This window comes from Dermochelys coriacea, chromosome 7, assembly GCF_009764565.3.
Source record: "Dermochelys coriacea isolate rDerCor1 chromosome 7, rDerCor1.pri.v4, whole genome shotgun sequence".
NCBI lineage: Eukaryota > Metazoa > Chordata > Testudines > Dermochelyidae > Dermochelys > Dermochelys coriacea.
In genome coordinates, this window is record NC_050074.1 from 16,887,749 (window position 1) to 16,911,888 (window position 24,140).

The 24,140-nt window shown below is 40.6% G+C and overlaps 1 protein-coding gene and 1 long non-coding RNA gene across 7 annotated transcripts in view; both read left to right on the plus strand.

Moving 5' to 3' along the window:
* Positions 1-24,140, plus strand: part of GRM7 (glutamate metabotropic receptor 7) — a 587,975-nt gene that overhangs the window by 178,084 nt on the left and 385,751 nt on the right. The window lies entirely within an intron of this gene.
* Positions 14,568-23,149, plus strand: LOC122461038. Its single transcript, XR_006282727.1, has 3 exons — positions 14,568-14,578; positions 15,309-15,326; positions 22,863-23,149. It is a non-coding gene; the product is annotated as an uncharacterized LOC122461038 (long non-coding RNA).

Genomic DNA, 24,140 nt, shown 5'->3' on the forward strand with positions numbered 1-24,140 from the left:
CATTACTTACAGGCCGGCCGAAACCTTAACAGGAAGGCTAAGCTATTCCACAGCCCATTGTCTTTGTTGAGGAGCCATTATCACTTCTGGCTTCTTCATTGTTGTAGCTGAAAGGCTGACTGTGGGTGTTTTCCAGAGTAAGCCCATTTGAATATAGTCAATATTTATAACTCCAGATATAAAAATGATACATGCATACAAATAGGATAACCATATTCCATGAATCATAACTTTTCCAATGATACCTTACATGGCCTATCTTGTACCAAATGCATCATAATTATGCCATAATCATATCATATATATATAATATTACTATGACAAATATGGGGTGTAGTGTCACAAGGCTAATGAGGAGCTTAGTGGCAGGGTGAGAACAAAGATATGGAAGTAGAAATTACCTCATCCAAGTTGAAAACCAAGCTCAAATATCTTAATAAAACCAAATCTGGAATCCCAGGTAATCTCTATCCTAATATATTACAGGAACTAGCACATAAAATTGCAAGCCCTGCTAGGAAGGATTTTTAGTGAATCTGTAAATTCAGGGGCTGTACCCTATGAATAGAGAATTGCAAATATAGTGTCTATATTTAAGAAAGGGGGGGGGGGGAGGGGAATGGTCCAGAAACTACAGGCCTGTTAGTTTGATCTCAAGTGTATGTAAGGTCTTAGAACAAATTTTGAAAGAGAGTAGTTAACGACATAGAGGTAACCAGTAATTGGGATAAAATCCAACATGGTAAGTCAGGCCAGACCAGTCTGATCTTTCTTTGAGAAGATAACCAATTTTCTTGACAAAGCAAATGTAGTAGATCTAATCTACCTAGATTTAAGTAAAACATTTGATACAGTTCCCCATGGGAAATTATTAGTTAGTTTGGAGAAGATGCGGATTAATACAAGAATTGACAAATCAGTGCAGAACTGGTTAAAAGGGAGATTACAGCTTGTCATACCAAAATGTAAAATGTCAGTCTGGAGGGAAGTTACTAGTGAAGTTCCTCAATGATTAGTCTTGGGGCCAATCTTATTTAACATTTTTATTAATAAACTTGACACAAAGTGGGAGTGTGCTAATAAAATTTGTGGATGTCACAAAGTTGGGAGGTATTGTCAAAATGCAGGTGAACCAGAATGTCATACAAGAAGATTTGGATGACCTTGAAAACTGGAGTAATGGAAATTGGATGAAATTTAATAGTGCAAAGTGCAACATCATGCAGTTAGCGACTAACAACAAGAAATTTTCTATAAGCTGGGGCTGTATCAATTGGAGGCAACAGAGGCCGAGAAAGATCTGGGCATATACTCAATGCTTTTTTTGCCTCTGTTTTCACTAACAAGGTCAGCTCCCAGACTGCTGTGCTGGGCAACACAAAATGGGGAAGAGATGGCCAGCCCTCTGTAGAGATAGAGGTGGTTAGGGACTATTTAGAAAAGCTGGACGTGCACAAGTCCATGGGGCCGGACGAATTGCATCCGAGAGTGCTGAAGGAATTGGCGGCTGTGATTGCAGAGCCCTTGGCCATTATCTTTGAAAACTCGTGGCGAACGGGGGAAGTCCCGGATGACTGGAAAAAGGCTAATGTAGTGCCCATCTTTAAAAAAGGGAAGAAGGAGGATCCTGGGAACTACAGGCCGGTCAGCCTCACCTCAGTCCCTGGAAAAATCATGGAGCAAGTCCTCAAAGAATCAATCCTGAAGCACTTAGAGGAGAGGAAAGTGATCAGGAACAGTCAGCATGGATTCACCAAGGGAAGGTCATGCCTGACTAATCTAATCGCCTTTTATGATGAGATTACTGGTTCTGTGGATGAAGGGAAAGCAGTGGATGTATTGTTTCTTGACTTTAGCAAAGCTTTTGACACGGTCTCCCACAGCATTCTTGTCAGCAAGTTAAGGAAGTATGGGCTGGATGAATGCACTATAAGGTGGGTAGAAAGCTGGCTAGATTGTCGGGCTCAACGGGTAGTGATCAATGGCTCCATGTCTAGTTGGCAGCCGGTGTCAAGTGGAGTGCCCCAGGGGGCGGTCCTGGGGCCCGTTTTGTTCAATATCTTCATAAATGATCTGGAGGATGGTGTGGATTGCACTCTCAGCAAATTTGCGGATGATACTAAACTGGGAGGAGTGGTAGATACGCTGGAGGGGAGGGATAGGATACAGAAGGACCTAGACAAATTGGAAGATTGGGCCAAAAGAAATCTAATGAGGTTCAATAAGGATAAGTGCAGGGTCCTGCACTTAGGATGGAAGAATCCAATGCACCGCTACAGACTAGGGACCGAATGGCTCGGCAGCAGTTCTGCGGAAAAGGACCTAGGGGTGACAGTGGACGAGAAGCTGGATATGAGTCAGCAGTGTGCCCTTGTTGCCAAGAAGGCCAATGGCATTTTGGGATGTATAAGTAGGGGCATAGCGAGCAGATCGAGGGACGTGATCGTTCCCCTCTATTCGACACTGGTGAGGCCTCATCTGGAGTACTGTGTCCAGTTTTGGGCCCCACACTACAGGAAGGATGTGGATAAATTGGAAAGAGTACAACGAAGGGCAACAAAAATGATTAGGGGTCTAGAGCACATGACTTATGAGGAGAGGCTGAGGGAGCTGGGATTGTTTAGTCTGCAGAAGAGAAGAATGAGGGGGGATTTGATAGCTGCTTTCAACTACCTGAAAGGGGGTTTCAAAGAGGATGGCTCTAGACTGTTCTCAATGGTAGCAGATGACAGAACGAGGAGTAATGGTCTCAAGTTGCAATGGGGGAGGTTTAGATTGGATATTAGGAAAAACTTTTTCACTAAGAGGGTGGTGAAACACTGGAATGCGTTACCTAGGGAGGTGGTAGAATCTCCTTCCTTAGAGGTTTTTAAGGTCAGGCTTGACAAAGCCCTGGCTGGGATGATTTAACTGGGACTTGGTCCTGCTTTGAGCAGGGGGTTGGACTAGATGACCTTCTGGGGTCCCTTCCAACCCTGATATTCTATGATTCTATGATTCTATGATATTGGTTGATCACATGATGACTATGAACCACCAGTGAGATGTGCAAAAGGCTAATACACTCCTGGGATTTGCAGATGAGGTATTTTCAGTAGAGGTAGGGAAATGCTTTTATACAAGACACTGGTGGGACCTCACCTGGAATATTGTGTGCAGTTCTGGTCTCCCATGTTCAAGAAAGATTAATTCAAACTGGAACAGGTGCAAAGAAGGGCTACTAGGATGATCAGAAAAATGGAGAACCTATCTTATGAGAGGTGACATAAGGAGCTTGGTTTGTTTAGCCTAACAAAATGAAGGATGAGGGGAGATATGATTGTTCTCAATAAATACCTCAGAAGGATAAATACCAGGGAGGGAGAGGAATTATTGAAGTTAAGGGCCAATGTTGTCACAAGAACAAATTGATATAAATGGACCATCAATAAATTTACACTTGAAATTAGATGAAGGTTTTTAACCATCATAGGAGTGAAGTCCCGGATCAACCTTCCAACAGAACATCCGGGACAAAAAATCTAAGTGGTTTCAATGCTGAGCTTGATATGTTTTTGAAGAGGATGTATGGTAAGATTGGCTACAATGGCATATGGTCCATCTCTGACTGTTATCATCAAAAAACTCCAGTGGCTGGAGATGGGGCACTAGAGGAAGAGGGCTCTGAATTACTACAGAGAATTCATTCCGAGATGTGTGTCTTGTGGGTCTTGCCCACATACTCAAGATCTCACTGATTGCCAGGGTTGGAGTAAGGAACTAATTTCCCCCCAGATCAGATTGGCAGAGACCTGGGCGGTATATATCTTCCTCTGTTGTGTGGGGCCTGGGTCACTTGCTGATTTGAAGAAAGCTAATGCAGTTTTGGGATGCATCAGGAGAGGTATTTCCAGTAGGGATAAGGAGGTTTTAGTACCATTATACAAGGCACTGGTGAGACCTCACCTGGAATACTGTGTGCAGTTCTGGTCTCCCATGTTTAAAAAGGATGAATTCAAACTGGAGCAGGTACAGAGAAGGGCTACTAGGATGATCCGAGGAATGGAAAACTTGTCTTATGAAAGGAGACTTAAGGAGCTTGGCTTGTTTAGCCTAACTAAGAGAAGGTTGAGGGGAGATATGATTACTCTCTATAAATATATCAGAGGGATAAATACAGGAGAGGGAGAGGAATTATTTAAGCTCAGCACCAATGTGGACACAAGAACAAATGGGTATAAACTGGCCACCAGGAAGTTTAGACTTGAAATCAGATGAAGGTTTTTAACCATCAGAGGAGTGAAGTTTTGGAATAGCCTTCCAAGGGAAGCAGTGGGGGCAAAAGATCTATCTGGCTTTAAGATTCTACTCGATAAGTTTATGGAGGAGATGGTATGATGGGATAATGTGATTTTGGTAATTAATTAATCTTTAAATATTCAGGGTAAATAGGCCTAATCCCCTGAGATGGGATATTAGATGGATGGGATCTGAGTTACGCAGGAAAGAATTTTCTGTAGTATCTGGCTGGTGAATCTTGCCCATATGCTCAGGGTTTAGCTGATCGCCATATTTGGGGTCGGGAAGGAATTTTCCTCCAGGGCAGATTGGAAGAGGCGCTGGAGGTTTTTCGCCTTCCTCTGTAGCATGGGGCACAGGTCACTTGAGGGAGGATTCTCTGCTCCTTGAAGTCTTTAAACCATGATTTGAGGACTTCAATAGCTCAGACATGGGTGAGGTTTTTGATAGGAGTCGGTGGGTGAGATTCTGTGGCCTGCGTTGTGCAGGAGGTCGGACTAGATGATCAGAATGGTCCCTTCTGACCTTAATATCTATGAATCATCTAAGAAGAGTAAATGGTGGATTCTCTGTAACTTGAAGTCTTTAAATCAAAATTGAGGACTTTTGTATCTCAGCCAGAAGTTTTGACCCTACTGCAGGAGTGACCCTACTGCAGGAGTGAGTAGGTGAGGTTCTATGGCCTGCAGTATGCCAGAGATCAGACTAGATGATCATAGTGGTCACTTCTGTCCTTAAAGTCTCTGACAATTTATACCAGTTGAGGATCTGACCCTGTGTCTGTATCATATTCTGTCCCTGAAGGGTAGAATTTGACATTTATTGGTACCAAAATCTTTCCTTGATGCCTGCAGACTTCACTGCTTATCTCTGTCCAGTACCCTTTTCATTTTTGGTTCTGACCACTTTTGCTTTTGTTCCCCCCCAAGTTTGGGTTTTATCCACCAAGTTGATCAGTGAAGCATCTATGGATCTTCAAGAAATAATGCTTCCTGCTAGTTCCAGCCCAGTCCAGCATGGTTAGAAGGATACTGGACTGGACTATAACTAGCAGGAAGTGTTGCTGCTTAATAATTGACAGAGTTCCTTTCTACAGGTCAGAATGACACCACTGAAACGGAATAAACTCTTTTGGGCATTGTTTGATAACTACTGACCTAGACATGAAAGGTTACCAACTCCCTAAGCTCTCTGTCCTGTTTTCTGTAGACTACTGTCCTGTCCATTTGGAAGGAAGACATTTAAATTACTCAGTTACAGTCTCTTTACTGCATATGTCCCATCTTTTTTTCCCAATAAAACTTAATGAAGATTTCTAACATTTCTAAGATTTCTAAGTTGTTTGCATACTGCAGTTTAGACCATCGTCTGTCCTGGGGGCTGATAGGATATAATTTAACATAACATTTCAGTTTGTTAAAAAAGGAACAAATAAAAATGCTAAAATATGAATGAAAGTATGTTCTCAAAATTAGTGGGAAAAATGACATTGCATTTTGGTTTACAAACAGCTGATTCCTTATGAGGAAATGTTGTCTATGAAATATTCTCCATGCAATCTAGTTTCTTTGGATGACTGTATTTTGATCTTTGTTTGACTATAACTATACTTGATGCACTTCTATCTGAATATACTTCAGCATAAGTGCTTGATCCTGTAATGCCCAATATGCAACCTCTGATCCAGCAAAGCACTTAATTATGTGCTTTAACTTTAAGTACCCGTGTAGTAGTCGCATTGACTTCAGGGCTGCTTAAAATGAAGTATTAAGTGCTCTGCTGGATCAGAGCCCTGGGTACTTAGCACCTTGCAAGATCAAGTCCTGAATGAGCATGTGTGTGCTGTGTAACAACATACTGGCACATGTCTATAAGAGAACACTTTCCATTTTTTAAAATAAGACTTTATGTAAAGAGTCGCCGAATTCATTTATTTCAGTAGTAAACGCATGCAACAGCAGAGAATCCAAATATTTCATTCCTTTATAAAACAGTCAAAGGGTAGTTTGAAGAGAAGTGAGCTGTACCATTATTGAGAGTTTTTCCCCACCCACATTAAACTCCAATAATAACAATGGCTCAACTAATTGCCAGTTAAGCAAGCGTAAGTCTCTCAATCATTAACAGGTTTCAGAGTAGCAGCCCTGTTAGTCTGTATTCGCAAAAAGAAAAGGAGTACTTGTGGCACCTTAGAGACTAACAAATTTATTAGAGCATAAGCTTTCGTGAGCTACAGCTCACTTCATCGGATGCATTTGGTGGAAAAAACAGAGGAGAGATTTATATACACACACACAGAGAACATGAAACAATGGGTTTATCACACACACCACAAGGAGAGTGACCACTCAAGATAAGCCATCACCAACAGCAGGGGGGGGAAGGAGGAAAACCTTTCATGGTGACAAGCAGGTAGGCTAATTCCAGCAGTTAACAAGAATATCAGAGGAACAGTGGGGGGTGGGGTGGGAGGGAGAAATACCATGGGGAAATAGTTTTACTTTGTGTAATGACTCATCCATTCCCAGTCTCTATTCAAGCCTAAGTTAATTGTATCCAGTTTGCAAATTAATTCCAATTCAGCAGTCTCTCCTTGGAGTCTGTTTTTGAAGCTTTTTTGTTGAAGTATAGCCACTCTTAGGTCTGTGATCGAGTGACCAGAGAGATTGAAGTGTTCTCCAACTGGTTTTTGAATGTTATCATTCTTGACGTCTGATTTGTGTCCATTCATTCTTTTACGTAGAGACTGTCCAGTTTGGCCAATGTACATGGCAGAGGGGCATTGCTGGCACATGATGGCATATATCACATTGGTAGATGCGCAGGTGAACGAGCCTCTGATAGTGTGGCTGATGTGATTAGGCCCTATGATGGTATCCCCTGAATAGATATGTGGACAGAGTTGGCAACGGGCTTTGTTGCAAGGATAGGTTCCTGGGTTAGTGGTTCTGTTGTGTGGTGTGTGGTTGCTGGTGAGTATTTGCTTCAGATTGGGGGGCTGTCTGTAAGCAAGGACTGGTCTGTCTCCCAAGATCTGTGAGAGTGATGGCTCGTCCTTCAGGATAGGTTGTAGATCCTTGATGATGCGTTGGAGGGGTTTTAGTTGGGGGCTGAAGGTGATGGCTAGTGGCGTTCTGTTGTTTTCTTTGTTGGGCCTGTCCTGTAGTAGGTGACTTCTGGGTACTCTTCTGGCTCTGTCAGTCTGTTTCTTCACTTCAGCAGGTGGGTACTGTAGTTGTAGGAATGCATGATAGAGATCTTGTAGGTGTTTGTCTCTGTCTGAGGGGTTGGAGCAAATGCGGTTATATCGTAGCGCTTGGCTGTAGACAATGGATCGAGTGGTATGATCTGGATGAAAGCTAGAGGCATGTAGGTAGGAATAGCGGTCAGTAGGTTTCCGATATAGGGTGGTGTTTATGTGACCATCGCTTATTAGCACTGTAGTGTCCAGGAAGTGGATCTCTTGTGTGGACTGGTCCAGGCTGAGGTTGATGGTGGGATGGAAATTGTTGAAATCATGGTGGAATTCCTCAAGAGCTTCTTTTCCATGGGTCCAGATGATGAAGATGTCATCAATGTAGCGCAACTACAGGACCTACTACAGGACAGGCCCAACAAAGAAAACAACAGAACGCCACTAGCCATCACCTTCAGCCCCCAACTAAAACCCCTCCAACGCATCATCAAGGATCTACAATCTATCCTGAAGGACGAGCCATCGCTCTCTCAGATCTTGGGAGACAGACCAGTCCTTGCTTACAGACAGCCCCCCAATCTGAAGCAAATACTCACCAGCAACCACACACCACACAACAGAACCACTAACCCAGGAACCTATCCTTGCAACAAAGCCCGTTGCCAACTCTGTCCACATATCTATTCAGGGGATACCATCATAGGGCCTAATCCCATCAGCCACACTATCAGAGGCTCGTTCACCTGCGCATCTACCAATGTGATATATGCCATCATGTGCCAGCAATGCCCCTCTGCCATGTACATTGGCCAAACTGGACAGTCTCTACGTAAAAGAATGAATGGACACAAATCAGACGTCAAGAATTATAACATTCAAAAACCAGTTGGAGAACACTTCAATCTCTCTGGTCACTCGATCACAGACCTAAGAGTGGCTATACTTCAACAAAAAAGCTTCAAAAACAGACTCCAAGGAGAGACTGCTGAATTGGAATTAATTTGCAAACTGGATACAATTAACTTAGGCTTGAATAGAGACTGGGAATGGATGAGTCATTACACAAAGTAAAACTATTTCCCCATGGTATTTCTCCCTCCCACCCCACCCCCCACTGTTCCTCTGATATTCTTGTTAACTGCTGGAATTAGCCTACCTGCTTGTCACCATGAAAGGTTTTCCTCCTTCCCCCCCCTGCTGTTGGTGATGGCTTATCTTGAGTGGTCACTCTCCTTGCGGTGTGTGTGATAAACCCATTGTTTCATGTTCTCTGTGTGTGTGTATATAAATCTCTCCTCTGTTTTTTCCACCAAATGCATCCGATGAAGTGAGCTGTAGCTCACGAAATCTTATGCTCTAATAAATTTGTTAGTCTCTAAGGTGCCACAAGTACTCCTTTTCTTTTTGCGAATCATTAACAGAAATCTCTGGGGCGGGAGGACCTTTCAAATAAGTTATTCTCATGTTTAAGAGCCCACTCTCCAAGAAAATGCCAGCATGTTCTAAAAGTACACCGCTTGTGAGGTTCAAAGACTGTTTCACTATTGCCTAGTGAGCAGTTGGGAGCAAAAAATGTTTTGTTGAAAGTTACCAAACACTCAAATAGGTTATTTGAAACAGAAATTTGAATTGTCAAGCACTTTGCAGAATCAGCTGCTTCACCTTTTGTTGTGGGTGCTGCTAGGGCTCAGAATGAGTTCTTTTATCTTAACACAGGTTCCTAGCCCTGCGTGTGGATTTGATGAAAAAATAGTATGCAAAAACTTCAGACTGTAACTGACAGCAAAATCCTCCCAATTGAAGATGAGTCAAACAGGAAAAAAGGTTACAAAAGTACAAGACAGCCCAGTCAGCCCATTAGCAGTTTGATCCCTAAAGAGCTTAGAGACATCTTGCAGACACAGCAGTGAGCCAGCCAAAAAGCCAATCCAGAAAGCAAGTGAACAGCCAACAAAATCCCACGTGTCATTCCGCTGAAGAAAAATAATTTTCAGAGTTTGTCATCTGGGTCCTGTGATTGCCAGCCTAATCTGTTTTCCTCGGTCCTCTGTTGCTTTGGTTTTTTTTTTTTTTTTTTTTTTCCACAGCTAGAGGAAGAAAACAGAAGGAGAGGGATGGCAGGGTGGAGCAGGGAAGGTTACCAAATCTGCACTGAAATCACCTGAATAGCTGAACTAATGTACTGTCCATTTTGTTTTCAAGTTTAAAAAAAAATACAAACAACTGTGTCAATATGCAAAAAGTAGCAGTTGATGGGCCATGTTTAGCCCTAATGTGACACTGCTCAAATCAACAGTACTATAGGAGATTTGGATTTGGCCCTATATGTATTGAAAGGGAAAATACAATGGCCCTCATTTTCTGCTGTTGTATACTTGTGTAGACATTTACAGCAGTACAAAGTTGGGATAATTCTCATTTTTAGTAGCATTTCAAACCTACTTTGCATTGTTGTACATGATGAGACAGAGGGCAAGACATTGGCAAATCAGGCTTAATACGTTTGGAAGGATAGCAAATGATATGGAGACAAGACTAACACTGGGCAAAGACAATGCATTTTGTCACATTCAGGCAAGGCAGTGGAAAAAGGGGAAGAGGAGGAAGAGTTATATGTTCGTTTAGGCAACCCTGAACACTTGAAAATTATTGATTCATTTACTTTAAAGTTTACTTTATTTGTAGAAATGGGGGGGGAGGAGATTTGGGGAGAATTCTTATCTCCTCGCCCCCAGCACTATTTTAGCCAACACTCTTAGTAGGTCTATACAGCATCAAGTGCTACAATATGTTTTGTACTTTTTATTTCTGCCACATAAAGTGAGGGTTTTTTCCCCATCAGTACTGGATCCCTTACTCTGTGTATTCAACTCGTTGTGTGCAGAGGGAGAGCAAAAGTTTCATTTTTGGATGATTTGTTTAATGATGCCCATTAGCCACCATGACTTTATTAATAGAAGCCATTCCACAGTAGCGTTGCTTTTAGAAACTGAAAATAGCAGGTTTAGTATAAGATAGACTCTTATATACGGTATAATTATGTAGGTATTATGGATTTGTGTTGGTGGCAAAGATTACATAATGCAGACATTTGTCATCTGTATCGTATATGAACTCAAAAAGTTGTGGGACAGAAATTTATTGCTCTCTTTGAACATGTAACTGTACTGAATTGCATATATTACCCTCTCCGAAAGGGACAGTATTTGCAGCATTGAAAATAAAGCATTGAAAATAAAATAAAATAATGTTTGGTCTATATATGAATTAAACACATTTAATACAGGTGGGGAAAGGGTAACAAAATAATACAATGAAGAACATGGGAAACTTCTGCATTACTTTTATGAATGTATGACTCAGTTTCCCTACCTACATTTGTTTTGTAGTCTACATGGAGTCAAAGGGTTAACTCCTGCCAAAAGCTCTCCACATAGGAGACCAGGAAGAGAGACAATTATCTGAATTAACCCAATCATCTAATACTTCACCAACCACACAGGTTATAAGGACTGTAAAGTAATGTCTCTGGCAGGTTCCTTTAGCTTGGGATAAGGAAGGGTCAATCACTGAAGTGGGAAAGTTTAAAAAAACAAAACAATACCCAAACAATTGATTTGGTTCTGTTTAAAAAAAAAAAAAAAACAAAACGAAACAAAAAAACAGCCCTGACAAGCTGAAAAAGGGGAGAGACTTGGAGATAGCAGCTGCAGCCTTTCCTGCAACCCTAGACTGAAGACTGCCTGGACTAAGTAAGGCACACTTAACTAATCAAGGAGAAACTAAAAGATTAGGTATAAATCCTGTGTCACGGCTTCTTTTTTTATTTTAATCCATATTTATGACTACTCTGCTCCTGTTGACAATGAAATTATACTTGGTTTGAAAACACTGATTTGGTTACAGAGCTCCTAAGAGGGAAGACTCCTGCAGGGAGCTAAGCCAAACTGGCCCTGCTAAAGGGGCTATAGTGTGAAATAGGATTCTGAAATCGAGAGACCCAGTCTGAGAGGTGGTAGAGTCCTGGGACACCCCTTGATATGCTGAGGGCCTGTCATTAGAAAGGGTACACTCATGGGACTGCAGATGATACAAGGCATAGCACACACTGAGACCAAGGACCAATAGCAATTGGCAAATATTACTGAAGCTAAAATAAATTCTTTCCTCTCTCCAAAGATCTCAGTACCTCTAGCGCCAAATCGATCTAATTATATAATTGGAAGGGACCTCAAGAGATCATCTAGTCCAGTCCCCGGCACTCTAGGTAGGACTAAGCATTATCTAGACCATCCTTGACAGGTGTTTGTCCAATCTGCTCTTAAAAATCCCCAATGATGGAGATTCCACAACCTCCCTAGGCAATTTATTCCAGTGCTTAACCACTCTGACAGTTGGGAAGTTTTTCCTAATGTCCAACCTAAACCGCCTTACTGCAATTTAAGCCCATTGCTTCTTGCCCTATCCTCGGAGGTTAAGAACAATTTTTCTCCCTCCTCCTTGTAACAACATTTTAAGTACTTGAAAACTGTTATGTCCCATCTCAGACTTCTCTTCTCCAGACTAAACAAACCCAATTTTTTCAATCTTCCCTCATAGGACATGTTTTCTACATATTTAATCATTTTTGTTGCTCTTCTCTGGACTTTCTCCAATTTGTCCACATCTTTCCTGAAATGTGGTACCCAGAGCTGGACACAATACTCTCTCTGAGGCCTAATCAGCATGGAGTAGAGTGGAAGAATTACTTCTTGTGTCTTGCTTACAGTACTCCTGCTAATACATTCCAGAATGTTTGTTTGTTTTGGGCGGGGGGGTTTGCAACAGCGTTACACTGTTGACTCATATTTAGCTTGTGATCTACTATGATCCCCAGATCCCTTTCCACAGTGCTCCTTCCTAGGCAGTCATTTCCCATTTTGTATGTGTGCAACTGATTGTTCCTTCCTAAGTGGAGTACCTCTCATTTGTCCTTATTGAATTTCATCCTATTTATGTGAGACCATTTCTCCAGATCATTTTGAATTTTAATCCTATCCTCCAAAGCACTTGCAACTCCTCCCAGCCTGGTATTTTCTGCAAACTTTAAGTGTACTCTGTTTGCCATTATCTAAATCATTGATGAAGATGCTGAACAGAACTGGACCCAGAACCGATCGCTATGGGACCCCACTTCTGTCCTTCCAGCTTGACTGTGAACCACTGATAACTACTCTCTGGGAATAATTTTCCATCCAGTTATGTGCCCACCTTATCGTAGCTCCATCTAGGTTGTATTATCCTAGTTTCTTTATGTTTATAATATGATACAAGTCATTATTGAGGACATGGCATAAATGCTATAAAACAGAAAGGATCACAGGTCTGCCACTGAAGTTGCCATTAAAATTCCACCTGACTTGCAGGAACACTGTACTAATTAACTGGGATTCACATAAGAGGATGCGTGGAATTTAAGGCTGCAGAACAGTGCATAGTTTCCCACACCTTCATCCATCCCACTCTTATCTGTGTTGAAGGTGTATGGGGCCTGTTACTCTTACAATCCATGTAGCAGTGGCAGCACGCCAGCTTGCATTATCTACACCAAACCAAGTAACTGGGGCCAATGAAGTAAAGAAGCTTCCTTACTTTATGTCTTTTCAGGTCTCCATGAACAATAACTTTTGTTGGAGGACATAATTTTGTCCTCAGTAAGGATTGTACGTTTTGGCCCTGATATGCCAATTTTGAAATCACAACAGAAAAAGAAAATGTGACCTGTTATGCCTGTTTCTTGCAGCATGAATTTCAACATGGCCTAATATGCTTTGTTTCCAATTTTTCTAATCTGGTATTTTACCCCTTTCTTTCTATTACATCAGACTTCATAACTGTGTAATGAGAGCAGAGGAGCTGATTGTGTTTGGAGGTTTGGATTTTGTTAGGATATAGAATGACAGAATCTGTGAGTGATATAAATTTAAAAAAAATAAGACAGGACACAGCTATTATTCTGTAGCAAGTTGCTTCTGCATATTTCTAATAACTTGGCTCTTAGAAAGCAATTTGAATTAATTAGAATGTTTGGGCACTTTTGTGATAAAGACATGGCTAGTAATTATCCAGTGTCTGGAATATCTATGTAGCCGGTGAAGTTGTCTGAAAATTATTCTCCCCTAAGTATTTGTCTTTCTAGCTGTATTTCTGTTGTTGAATTTTGTTTTCCCATAAGTTAGATAAAAAGAGAGGCAAGTATTTAGCTGGCAAACTTAATGCTAAGGAAATGTGGATTGTTCCCCGAAAACATCCGTGCAATGTGCAGTAGCAGTCAAAAAAACTAATGGAATGTTAAGAACCATTAGGAAAGGGACAGATAATAAAACAGAAAATATCATAATGCCACTATACTAGTCCCACACATTGAATACTGTGTGCAGTTCTGATCACCTCAGCTCAGAAAAGACATATCAGAATAGGAAAAGGGGCAAAGAAGGGCAACATGAGTCAACAATGTAACACTGGGGTAATGAAAGAAAACATCATTCTGGGATGTATTAGCAGGAGTTTTGTACAGGGGTGCAGGAACAATTTTTATAGTGTGTGTGTTGAAAGCCATTGAACCAAACTATAAATCTGTATATAATGGAAACTACTTCAAGCCGGGGGTGTGGGAGCACCACTAGTTCCAGCACCAATGGTGATGTATGAGAGACACAAGAAGTAATTCTTCTGCTCTACTCTATGCTCATTAGGTTTCCACTGGATTATTATTATGTCCAGTTCCGAGTGTCCTATTTCAGGAAAGATATGGACAAACTGGAGTAAGTCCAGAGAAGAGCAACAAAAATGATTAAAGGACTAGAAAACATGACCTATGAGGAAAGATTGAAAAAATTGGGTTTGTTTAGTCTGGAGAAGAGAAGACTGAGAAGGGAGAGTTTTCAAGTACATAAAAGGTTGTTACAAGGACGGAGGGAGAGAAATTGCTCTCTTTTAATCTCTGAGGCTAGGACAAGAAGCAATGGGCTTAAATTGAAGCAAGGGCGGTTTAGACTGCACATTAAGAAAAACTTCCTAACTGTCAGGGTAGTTAGACATTAAAATAAATTGCCTAGGGATGTTGTGGAATCTCCATCATTGGGGATTTTTAAGAGCAGGTTAGACAAACACCTGTCAGGGATGGTCCAGATAATACTTAGTCCTGCTTTGAGTGCAGAGGACTAGACTAGAAGACCTCTTGAGATCCCTTCCAGTCCAATATTTCTATGATTCTGTGCAGCATCACAGCATCCTGTCCCAGTCATGCAACCAACAGAACCACCTGTACTTACTCTACTGAAGTCAGGGTCCTCTGCAGAGGCAAGGATTAAGCTCCCCAGTTTTGTAATGTTTTAACCAATGCTGTGTGCTAGAGATGGTAGAGTTCATACTTGCACCCTGGAATCTATTGTGGAGCTGTGCCAAATGTGGCATGTTCATTTCATAGGGGTTCCAAAAAGCCTTCCCCCCCCTTATATCAGTCTTCATGGGTTTTCCCTCTGGCCCAACCTGTGAAATTGTTTTGAGTATTTCATTTGAAAGAAACCCAACATTATAAAGTCAAACTTATTTGAAACCAGCCAGTTTCATCTGGTTTCACTTCAAAACTATGGAAAAACCACACATCCTTATGATTTTTATGCAAATAAAAATGCACCCTTTGCTACTTGGAACAACGTATGAGAACATGAGTCTTTTGATGGATATGGGTCAGGTTCCACATTTTGTATTGAAACCCAACATTCAGGTGAGTGAAGATTATACTCCACTCCAGTCTGTTCTTCCGTCACTATTGATCCATTTCTCTCATTAGTATTAATGAGAGTTAACTGTGCTTTTCAAGTTGAGGCTAAATCCCCGATTCTTGCTAATTCTATCAGCCCTTCACTTCTCTGAGCACCAAATTCATTCAACAGTAATGTAAAATAATTAAAATTGAAATAGAATAAACCAGCAGATGGTGCCTTTGACACCGCAAATCATTTTATAAAGCCATGAGCTATATACTATGTACCAGACTCTCTTCTCATGTACACCAATGAAAATCAGGAATAACTCCAATTTCTTACCATTGAGTGAAATTCATTGCAGAACTGAGTCCATACACAAGGCCATATGCATCATTTAAACACCACTTAAGTATTCCATTGAGATTATAAATGGGACTTAAGTTGTGTATAGGCCTTCCATGGCTCGCTTTACTCTATGTTACTCTAGTTTGAATTTCACCCAGAGTATGGACTACTCATATGTGTAATTGATGGCAGGATGAAGACCATTGTTTGTTAAACTAAATTTAATCACAGAAGCCACAATCCTGCAAATAATTATGCATGTGTTTTTAATTTTAAACATGTGAATGGTCCCAGGGACTATTCTCCCATTCAAAAATTGGCACATGTTGAAATGGTACCTTAGTTTATAATCTAATCTAATTTTTAAAAAAAAAATAGCTTTTCTTGTATTTCTTGAGGTGTCTTCTCTGTTTTCAGTATGAGTTATATTATGTTAATATCCTATGCATCCTTGTATACAGTTCATAATTCAAAATTATTCATAGTTTACATCTCATTTGTCTACTGTAAAATGCATTTACATTTTATTTGTCTGGTTATGGTTTAATAGATTTTTTTCCCCCATGCAGTACTGTCATTACTGTAGCATAGGATGACTTTTAGTAGAGTGCTGCAAATAATTTATGATGGATTTTGTGACACACAGACAAACTCAAATATCCCAGACTAATGCTTCAGTGATGTGAAGGCATTCAGATATTGTCTGAATACACAGAGCTTTAGCCCCACATGTTTGATATATTTGGATTACATATGTATTGCAGTTTTGCCAGAATATTTCTAATAGGGTTAGAAAAACTTAAATACTATGTTTAGAGAGATCCTATTAATCAAAGAATTGCAAAGGCAAATAAAGGACAATTAAAAGACAGGTTAGTGTTTTGTAATCTTTTATCCAATTAATTGTTTTGTCACCCCACAAAGTATAAATAGCCATTTACCCTCCCCCACCCCACACACACTTCGTTTGCCACTACAACTCATAATGTAGCACTTCATTTTAATGATCCCACATCTCTTCTTCTAAGTACAGAAGACACGGTTGTTAGCATAACTATGTGTAACATTCCATGATGAGTTTTTAATTGGCCCCACTGCACTTTTAAAAAAAATATTCAGACAGTAGCAAATCAACCCTCTTTATATAACGAGAGATCTATTAAGAACTGGTATGAAGTGTGGAGGGAATGCCTGCCATATGTGGTGCTCCAAAAGATCATGAGATGCTGTGGCCCTGTGCCAGGTATGGCTCTTCTGGGCATTTGCAGTGCAGGGTTGGCATCCTGTTCTTGTTTTGGTGGCAGTCTGGTCCCAGCAATTTTTGAATGTTTGTGTTCAATTCTGTTTTGGCATGCTGCCCATTTTTTTTTCTGAGCAATGCAAGCAAGAGAAGGCAAATGGCAATTTTTAATGGTTTATAACTTAGCTAAACCTGAATGGAACTTCTCTAATCTGAGGTCTTTCTCCCTGCAAGATTTAAAAGGCCTGCTGCAAACCATGAAGGTGTTAGTGCTTCTTGAAAAAAAGGGTGCATGTATTTTTAATAATGGAAAGTACTTAGGCACCCTAAATAAGAACCATAGGAACGATTACATTGTATCTGACCCACCCTTGTACATTGGGGTGACCACCGGAGTCCACTGCACAGCCCCTATGTAAGGGTTGGGCCCCATGAATCTGTCCTGTGTGTGGGTTTACTGGTCACAGCATGCTTTGTGGACAACGTGCCTATTTTTGTCTCACATTCCTCTGCGGAGACTCAGCTCAGATGTAAAATTCCCCTTAGCTACTAACACCAGTTGAGTTCCACTGAGGTTAGTGATGTTGGAAGATGTAATATAGGTGCTGGGTGGATGCTGCTAGCATTTTTAATACTCTGTTGATTAGATCTGCTACATGATAGTAGACAGGCCGCTGCAGGCGTTTTTAATACTATCGGGTTTCTTTCTTTGCTGAACAAGCAACAATGAGAAACAGAAATTGTCCCTAGTATAGATGGAGCCTGAGGCAGTGAACAGCTCAACCTTTTATACCCAAATAATCTTTTAAAGGTTGACCGACACGATGAGTAAAACCCATAGTTTCTTTTGATAATATGTGATGGTTATACCTGAGTTCGATCATGCTTGTGCTTCGTGAGTCCACATAAGAAAAAAGGTTTCAGAGTAGCAGCCGTGTTAGTCTGTATTCGCAAAAAGAAAAGGAGTACTTGTGGCACCTTAGAGACTAACAAATTTATTAGAGCATAAGCTTTCGTGAGCTACAGCTCACTTCATCGGATGCATTTGGTGGAAAAAACAGAGGAGAGATTTATATACACACACACAGAGAACATGAAACAATGGGTTTATCATACACACTGTAAGGAGAGTGATCACTTAAGATAAGCCATCACCAACAGCAGGGGGGGGAAGGAGGAAAACCTTTCATGGTGACAAGCAGGTAGGCTAATTCCAGCAGTTAACAAGAATATCAGAGGAACAGTGGTGGGTGGGGTGGGAGGGAGAAATACCATGGGGAAATAGTTTTACTTTGTGTAATGACTCATCCATTCCCAGTCTCTATTCAAGCCTAAGTTAATTGTATCCAGTTTGCAAATTAATTCCAATTCAGCAGTCTCTCGTTGGAGTCTGTTTTTGAAGCTTTTTTGTTGAAGTATAGCCACTCTTAGGTCTGTGATCGAGTGACCAGAGAGATTGAAGTGTTCTCCAACTGGTTTTTGAATGTTATATTTCTTGACGTCTGATTTGTGTCCATTCATTCTTTTACGTAGAGACTGTCCAGTTTGGCCAATGTACATGGCAGAGGGGCATTGCTGGCACATGATGGCATATATCACATTGGTAGATGCGCAGGTGAACGAGCCTCTGATAGTGTGGCTGATGTGATTAGGCCCTATGATGGTATCCCCTGAATAGATATGTGGACAGAGTTGGCAACCGGCTTTGTTGCAAGGATAGGCTTGGCTGTAGACAATGGATCGAGTGGTATGATCTGGATGAAAGCTAGAGGCATGTAGGAGGAAACCTACTGACCGCTATTCCTACCTACATGCCTCTAGCTTTCATCCAGATCATACCACTCGATCCATTGTCTACAGCCAAGCGCTACGATATAACCGCATTTGCTCCAACCCCTCAGACAGAGACAAACACCTACAAGATCTCTATCATGCATTCCTACAACTACAGTACCCACCTGCTGAAGTGAAGAAACAGATTGACAGAGCCAGAAGAGTACCCAGAAGTCACCTACTACAGGACAGGCCCAACAAAGAAAACAACAGAACGCCACTAGCCATCACTAAAACCCCTCCAACGCATCATCAAGGATCTACAACCTATCCTGAAGGACGAGCCATCGCTCTCTCAGATCTTGGGAGACAGACCAGTCCTTGCTTACAGACAGCCCCCCAATCTGAAGCAAATACTCACCAGCAACCACACACCACACAACAGAACCACTAACCCAGGAACCTATCCTTGCAACAAAGCCCGTTGCCAACTCTGTCCACATATCTATTCAGGGGATACCATCATAGGGCCTAATCACATCAGCCACACTATCAGAGGCTCGTTCACCTGCGCATCTACCAATGTGATATATGCCATCATGTGCCAGCAATTCCCCTCTGCCATGTACATTGGCCAAACTGGACAGTCTCTACGTAAAAGAATGAATGGACACAAATCAGACGTCAAGAATTATAACATTCAAAAACCAGTTGGAGAACACTTCAATCTCTCTGGTCACTCGATCACAGACCTAAGAGTGGCTATCCTTCAACAAAAAAGCTTCAAAAACAGACTCCAACGAGAGACTGCTGAATTGGAATTAATTTGCAAACTGGATACAATTAACTTAGGCTTGAATAGAGACTGGGAATGGATGAGTCATTACACAAAGTAAAACTATTTCCCCATGATATTTCTCCCTCCCACCCCACCCCCCACTGCTCCTCTGATATTCTTGTTAACTGCTGGAAATAGCCTACTTGCTTGTCACCATGAAAGGTTTTCCTCCTTTCCCCCCCCCCCCCCCGGCTGTTGGTGATGGCTTATCTTAAGTGATCACTCTCCTTACAGTGTGTATGATAAACCCATTGTTTCATGTTCTCTGTGTGTGTATATATAAATCTCTCCTCTGTTTTTTCCACCAAATGCATCCGATGAAGTGAGCTGTAGCTCACGAAAGCTTATGCTCTAATAAATTTGTTAGTCTCTAAGGTGCAACAAGTACTCCTTTTCTTTTTGGCCATTACACAGAAAGTTGAGGGGGAAATGTCTCATTTTGAAAGAGTTAGCCTCAGCCTGCTTCCACTGAAGTACTGTGAGTTTGAATTCTTAATTTTGTAACCTCTGACCATTAAAACTTATTGTCTGGAACTTTTAGATTTGCTAATAGTGAAAACTGCATGCTGGCAAAAGTTGGGCCTTTGCTGTGAAAAATGTCAATAAGCTCTAGCAAATAATTTTTTGGTACTGACAGATTTTAGGTATAATGTTTCCCTTCTTTACACCTGGCTAAGTATAAGACGGTTTGTGGCGTCATTCATCTTCATTGTAAGCCACTTTGGAATACTCTAGCATATTTAAATATTCAAATCACAACCTGCAGATTTACTTAATTTCAACCCTGGAATATGGACACTCAACTATAAATGCAGCGATGTGTTCAATATGCTGATTTGGCAGCTTTCATTTAGTCTAAAAACTGTATTTTGAAAGATAGTTATGCTTCACATTATACCACCTTAATGTTTTATTTCTACTGAAATTGTGTATGTAGTTTCAGAAAACTGTTACATATTATTCCTTCCTCCATATCAAACCAGCTACCCATAAACTATTACATTTGTTTTCTGTTGATAGGTCTGTGCGACTGCTTTTAAAGTGAATTAAATTTATACAGGCAGATTAAAATCTTTTAAAAATATCCATGAACAATAAAATATGCAATAATATTATGTTTACGATGGCTGGAAAAATGCATATGAATACCTACAACTTAGGTGAGATTGCTGTATTTGTCCACTGGTTCTGATTTTTATTCAAAGGAATTTGGGTTTCTGACTCTACTGTGTATACAAGATTCTTGAAATATGTAACCTCACCTATCCATTCATTCAAGAATGGCGCCCTTGGTGTTCTCAATTTCATGGTATGTAGATTTTAGCACACAAGAGCAGTATGTGTAGAAGGTTGATCACAGGGCTGAGAATAAATATAGTTACTAGCCATAATGTTTAGGGTGGGATGCATAGTTCCTCTTATTCTCTGTCCAGCACATCTGTGCCTGTTTGGAAAATTTCTTTGCAGATTGTATTAAGTCTGGCAAAGATCCACACACTATATTCAATATGTTCTCCTTGTCACTTAAACATCTTCATTATTTTTGTGATGTTCAAACATTATTTTTTCTGTCTTCAGAATACATATTTACTGAAATAGCCTGGATGTACGGTACAAATGATGCAACAGTCAGAAATGGCTTTTTATTTTTCTTTATTTTACATGGCATGATAAAGCTTGATACAATCCTCTCTGCCTACATGAGCTTCTCAAATTTGTTTACATTAGACATTACATTGATTTCTAAGCATTTGTTATGAACATAGCCATATCTGTAACACTAAACACATGGTTTTACAGCATTCATTGACCAGGCTTTATTTTCTTCACTTTTTGAAATGTCTTCACCAAGTATCTGACCTGGAGAAATCTATTATGCTTTCCTTAGAGAAGCAGGTATTGATAGAAGCAAGAGTCTGGCAAAGAACATTTAGTCCTGAGACAAGCTGAATGAAGTTAGGGTATGCCCCTCCTCTGCTCCTTCCTTCTACTCCTCCCACACATTACATCATTACATTTTTACATTGTGCTATGTCGTGCAAGGAAAGTGAGGAAAAATAGCTATATATGTCACAGACTGATTCTGAATTTGAATCAAAATGTTGACGTGGAAAAAAAAAACAGTCGCAGTATAAGCAACTTTGTTGTAATGTGTAATTACAAAAAGGTGCTAATTGGAAAGGTGAAGGGGTTCCCAGTACACCTACAACCATATGTGAGCTCAACTTAATGATTGGTATGAAGTATTAGCTCAAAATAGACAAGTGCTTTTGAAGCTTTGTTGAGATTTCAAATTATCTTTCGCCCAGTGCCATCTATTATTTTAATGCTGTTCTCAAACTCCAGAGTTGGAGTTAAAATATGCAGAGTTGTGCACATTCACAGTACAAATGATGGGCAATCGCCACTAATATTTTAACTGATATGTCCAAGGAGGAATCACTTAGTTAATATTATAAAATCAATGCATACATACCAGTGTTCTGTGTTGATCATATCTTGTACAAATGCACCATATATCATAAGCTGATACAAATCAGTAGAACTTTATTATCTTACTACTGTATTAGCAGCTCCGTTAAAATACTGCACCATCACAAATATATAACTCTAAAATATTGAATGATACAAGTTCTTTTTAACTTCATTATCAAGAATGTATCTGATGTTACAGTGGAGAAATAATTTTGTTTGCAGCTGGGAATCTGATAGAGGTTTAGTGTAACACTCTGTTATCCACATTGTGGAAATTCTAGGCTGTTTTGTGGCAGCTGAGAAACCTTCTGTAACTCAGGCAAGCTCCCAAGGGCTGTCACTAGGGGCTGCTTCAATTCCCAGAGCAGCACAGAATCGGAAGGGCTTAAAGCCACCTTAGCCTGCCCTCCGGTTGGGCTGTGAATTCTGTGCTATGATCTTAGAGGCACAGCATGAAATCTCACTCTGAGAGTTCGTGACAGTAGTCTTATAGGTTATAAATCAAGATATATGCTACTGATTCCTAATCCTGATCTTCAAACATAGCCCCTTCTTCCTCCATAGTTTATTAGTAGTTAAAATAATTCTTGAGCTTCTTTTGAAAATTAAGCTGTTGAAATCTTGCACACCTGAAACTTTAAAACCAAAGAGGAATTTTCACACACAAAGTGGGTAATTGTGTATCTAACTTATATGATCAAGTGCTCTTTATAAATACAAATTGGATGTGCACATAATTTTGGGAGTGCAGTTTCAGAGTCAGCTTTTGAAAATTTGTCACCAAGTGTTTACTATATTTAATGAATAAGTTTAATTATGTACTGAGGAAAAAAATATTGTTCGAGAATAATGCATTTGATTTTACTGCCCTTAGAATAAATGGGGTGGAGGACCTCAAATAGGAAGCACTCAATTTATGTTCATTGTGTCTGTCTAGTGTGGTAATTGATCCTACTGAAATGTAAGACCAATTGTTAGGGGGCTTGTTCCTTCACCCACTTACTTCCCTGGTCCTTCTCGCATGAACAGAGAGCAACAATATCTGAAGTCCAAAGGTGCAAACAATTCAATGTTTATTGGGGTGAACTTCCAGCAAGCATGATTCTCATTTCCTTCCTTGTTGTCCCCTTCCCAGCTCTGACACCAAAGAGGCTTACCTGTGTCCCTGTTCCCATTTCCCCCTTGAGCTAAACATGATTCCAATTTTCCTACCCCCATTTCCTGTTACCATTTCCCCGTTTAGCAAAACATGATTCCAATTCTTCCCCCCACACACACACTCCCTGATTGACTGTAGACTATATAGTAAAACGTGAGTTCTGCTTTGCTATACCTTAACCAATCATTTTCCTGAAATTTAACTAACCAATCCTAACATATTGTAACATGCTTATATAACCAATTATATCCCACCACCTTAATTAGTTAACACTCAGCAAAATTATTATACAGCAGACAGGAATAATCACAGAACGAGACAGAGATTATACAGAAAAAAAATAGCAAAGCCATTTACAACACACACTTTGCTTCTCTACAAAAGAAAAAGGACACTAAACTATCTAAACTACTACATGCCACAAGGGGCCACAACAGTGGTTCCCGTAACCCACCCAGCAATATTTTTAATCTATCCAACTATACTCTTAACCCAGCAGAAGAATCTGTCCTATCTCGGGGCCTCTCCTTTTGCCCCTCCACCCCCACAAAAATGATACAGTTCTGTGGTGACCTAGAATCCTATTTTCGACGTCTCCGACTCAAGGAATATTTCCAACACACCTCTGAACAACATACTAACCCACAGAGACCTTTCTACCAAGACTACAAATAGAAGGATTCTGGGTGGACTCCTCCTGAAGGTCGAAACAGCAGCTTGGACTTCTACATAGAGTGCTTCCGCCGACGTGCATGGGCTGAAATTGTGGAAAAGCAGCAACACTTGCCCGATAACCTCAGCCGTGCAGAACACAATGCCATCCACAGCCTCAGAAACAACTCTGACACCATAATCAAAAAGGCTGACAAAGGAGGTGCTGTCGTCATCATGAATTGGTCAGAATATGAACAAGAGGCTGCTAGGCAGCTCTCCAACACCACTTTCTACAAACCATTACCCTCTGATCCCACTGAGAATTACCAAAAGAAACTACAGCATTTGCTCAAGAAACTCCCTGAAAAAGCACAAGAATAAATCTGCACAGACACACCCCTGGAACCTTGACCTGGGGAATTCTATCTGCT